Genomic DNA, 4,575 nt, shown 5'->3' with positions numbered 1-4,575 from the left:
GCCAGTTCCCAGCTTCCCTCATCAAGAATACATTCAATTTCAAACATCAAGATGCCCGCAACAAAAATGAAAATGTCTTTGAATGAATGAAAGATGGCTGTGTGTGTGKGGGGTGTGTGGGGGTTGTGGGGGCRAACCTTAAGAAATCACTGATTCTTGACAAGGTTGAAACATCATCGGCTTCAGTGTCCTGAGCTCAAGCCAAAATTGAAAGAAAACTGAGGTTTGCTTTCACTTGTTCAATCTTAAAAAGAAAAGCTGTGACTTACACTGTATAGTATTCTCTTTCTTCATTTGAATTTTTAGGCACCAAGCTGAGGTTGAGCTCAAAAGCCTTGCTGTCAACATGTGCTGCTGTATTTTTAAAGCTGAAAATCTGCTGATGCCTTTAGCTAAAGAGGGTTATATAAAGCTTCAAGCTGCAAAGAAAAACAAGGAATGCACAGGTAAGTCACCAAACATGAGATTCCCCTTTAGGGCAAAAATMTGTGCATTATGTTCCTTCAGCTGGATTTTTAAAAATGTCAAACTTAACAATTGTGACTAAACATCTTTGTAGTTAMTTTTTTTTTTTTTTTTATCAGACTGGTGGTATGTGGTTCACCGGAAACATTCACTCATGGAGGCAAAAGACCAACTCGCTTCTCAGTCTAACCTCCAAATGCAAAAGTGACTTTGATTTGAAGCCATCCAAAGCAGTACTTGTAACATGTACAACTGAATTGGAATAAGATGTTAAAAATCTTAGTTGTTTTTGTATCGCCTTTGATTGACTAGGAAGACTTTAAGTCCCATAAATATTTCCCGCAAAACTGCCACATCACCACTACAGCACCTGCTATTTCTGTTAAAGTAGATACATGTAAAAAGCGAGGTGTTGTCCAGGTTATCTGAAGCAGTATAAGTTCAGACGTTATGGAGTTTTAAAATAAATCACAATCACATTTCTATTTAAGGTGACTCAATAGAGTCCAGCAGGCCTGGTGAWCTTYCTTAATCAAACACATTAYGTTGAACATACAATATTTTTCCTTTCTTCATGGAAAGGCACAATGTTTTGATACTTCCAGTACTGTCTAAAAGCCCTTGAACAACCTGTCTTAGAACGTTTTCACTCCTTAAAATTTTATGTTTTCGCTAAATCAGGTTAGCTGATTATTTCCTGTAGTTTTGTTCTTTGTAGTTCAGTTTTAATTTCCKTTGTAGTGAAATAAAGTACAACACAGGTTRCAGCTCATTAACTCAAAGACTTGAATTTAAAGTCAGTTCACCATCATGGTGGCGGATAGGAGCTCATCATTTGGAGAACCACAGAGGGGAAATCTTTTTCAACAAAATATTTCACTGAAGTACTTGCACTTGTGGTGCTTAGTTGGTAAATTTTAATATTAAATAATACCTTGTAATCTAGAATGAGCCTTTTGTCATGAAAAGCTATTTTACATGCATACTTGCATGTTCAAACGAGCCCACAATCCGCCCACAGGTTCATCAATAAACTCAGCAAGCCTCCTTTATGTAATCCCACACATTTCTTCTTTGATTTCCTCTGTTCTTTTATGATATAATGCACCCACAAAGGAAATCAAATCTCTACAGAGGCAAATCCATTGTATAAAGCGTGTAATATACTGCATCTTCAACTGTGCTGTGAATAGAGCTCGGTACTCTGCCAGCAAGAAAGAGAGGGCTATGAATGATCTCAAAGTCTTTACAAACTCTGGCCCAATACGCTGTGATGGCTATCTCTCTGGTGGCCAAGCTACTTGAAGCCTTTTAGAACTCACTCTKKCAACGCTGCCAATTTCTTGTCAAAACTGTCTAGAGCCAGAACATCTCGACCACTCTCTATGAACCGTGGTGTAGATAGAGGGGATTGTGCATCTAGGACAACGGACTCGCTCGCGCCATATTTGGCGTGTGTGTATACCGCAGGAGACGTTTTACCTTGCACACGCTCAGAGCAGCCTCGCAGCAAATATGAAATGTAGTGGAACAGAGAGCAATTGCTCAAAGGAAATATTAGTTTATTTCTGACAAATGGAACATCTTTAGCAGAACTCGCTGATGTGTGTCATCCAGAGCTGGCCCCAGCTGTCTGGTTTGACATTGCCAGCAGGAGWACAAGTGTCAAGAGTGATTTTTAGACAAGCAGGGTCAAATAGTCAATTCTCCCGACTGAAGATGGTGACAGATAATTGCTTGAAGCTTCACACCGTAAACTTTCAAGGGTGGAGCTGAAAAATTATGCAAATTTGAAATGAGTAATTAGGAGACATTGTAATCTAATCGCAGCTCAGAGGGGAATTGCTCTCTGAAGACAAATTATATGATTCATTGGCCACAGTGGAACTGTAAGCACATGTTTCCTCTGCAAGTGAAGTGAGACAATTATTGTAAATGCTCATACCTGTCTGAAGGAGAATGCATTGAAGTGTGGAGCTAAAATGAATAGTAATAGAAAATTACAGCAAATCACCAGAAAAACAAAAAACAAAAAACATTTTAATCCAGAAATGCTTACGGTGAATTTTAATTAATACCTGCTTAAAGGTTATTCTCAAAAGCGTTCTACGTTTGTCAGATTAAAATATATTGAATATGACTGGAGAACACAGTCTGGTCAGTTTAACGGAAGTTGCACCCTCTGAATTTCATTGCACACACCATGTTAGTAGAAATAATGACAACTCACCGAATGAGTCGTCAAGTTCGGAGGTGAGAACATCATGGTTTATGGCTGTTTTCGTAGAATATGATACTGGTAGACTTAATATAAGTGAATGATGAATTAGTAGAAAAATGTGTAATTGTATCTTAAAATATTTCATAGACCGTTGTCAAAATGTCCAAGATCAATATATTTTTATACGCTTTCAGTAAAGAAAACTATGAATCTTTTTGGTTTGAAAAAGAAACACTCTCTGTTTTTGAGCAATGGATGTAAGGTAGGCATTTTTATATTATTGGGCTATTACTGCTCCTTGTTTACGTTTTGGCAACTCTGGTAAAAATGTGTAAAAGCCCTCAAAACTATATAGCAGCAGTATAATCTCACCCTGATATTCTTCTTCGTAGAGGAGAAACAATGAGTGTTCAAAAATCCACTAAGTCATTGGTGACACATTTTTTATCACTTATGACAAATAAATACAAGTGATTCATCTATTTCTTTTCATTTATTATATATTTTTAAGACAAATATAATGTACATGTTTATATTTCTTAGTGTGAGTATTCCCCATCTGAATATACCTAAATGCAGTTTGAACTTTCATCATTTATTTCAGGGAGAAATTTTACTACTTGGGTAAATGAAACATTTATTTATCAGGCTTTTTACACATATTTATGATAGACGGAATAGATTTGGAAGGGGCAACAAGTGTAAAATCAGTTTTCATTAAAGATGTTTCCATTTTTGGTTTTTATTAATATTTTCGCCTTAGTCTTTGGGGAAATACTATGCAAAAAAAAAAAATAAAACAACCAACAAAGCATTTTACCGCAGTGGCTTTTGCATATAATGGGTGTACCACAAAGGGATGCATGGTTGTTGCTCTCTTTATTTATTTATTTTTTTGTGAATCTCTAAGGAATACTGATGCTCAGAATTTATTTTAAAAAGTACACTGGGGGTATCGTACAAATAAAAATACATTTTGAGACATTTAGGATGTGACGACTGTTATCTTAAAGTACTTCAAAATGACAGTTAAAGATAGAAAAAAATCATTATCCATTAGGATGATTAAAAAACACTCCTTTTCACTAGTGGAGCACCTCTTTACCCTAATAGTACAGCTTCAGTGCTCTTCTTAACTTGTTTCCAGCAGCTGCTAACTATGCAATAAACCCACTGCACCTTGCAGAACTGTCCCCTGCAGTGCATGACTGRGCAAGAGACTCCAATAAACTACTCTAAGTATGACATAATAATGCTATGGAAGTTGAGTGTATGTGTGAATGGAGTTTGGGGAACATCAGAAAAGTGGTGCAGATGGYACATTTCAGACTGTTCACATCCTATAAAAGTAATGGAATACACACAGATGCTTCACTGTAGTTTGCCATGAAGGCCTATTTTGCCCTAGTCCATGAAAATGCATTGAACGTAATTGTCCTCTGGCTTTGCTCAATCCATAAAAATACATTATGCTCCCTCATCCTGCAATTTGAGCAGACAACCCTCGCAGACAGCTGCTACTCTACTGTTTATGTGCCTAATCGGTGGCAATCCTCTATTCACAAGATCATATCATCTGATGTATCATCTGATACGTCAGATGATATATCTGTGATTGCAAACTTGTGGTTAGGYTCTCAATCACAAAAAGAAAATTCTAATTACAAGGGCAGATAACTAAAGCAGCTGATTTTTCCAAYTTTGGCAGAGATGGAAACTTTGCAAGCTCATGTGACTGCCTGACCCACTGAAAATTAGCCGGGCAGGCGAGAAGAGGGTCGCACAAAGTTTGGAGCCAAAGGGAAGTTTCATTCCATAAGGGAAGGGAAAAAAAAGACAAGTGAAAGAGTGAGCAAAAATAGGACATGGATTGGAGAGAGGTGAGGTAC

Source organism: Poecilia reticulata, linkage group LG2, assembly GCF_000633615.1.
Source record: "Poecilia reticulata strain Guanapo linkage group LG2, Guppy_female_1.0+MT, whole genome shotgun sequence".
Classification (NCBI taxonomy): domain Eukaryota; kingdom Metazoa; phylum Chordata; class Actinopteri; order Cyprinodontiformes; family Poeciliidae; genus Poecilia; species Poecilia reticulata.
The sequence above is the reverse complement of the archived record's forward strand: the minus strand, read 5'-3'. Positions refer to the sequence as shown.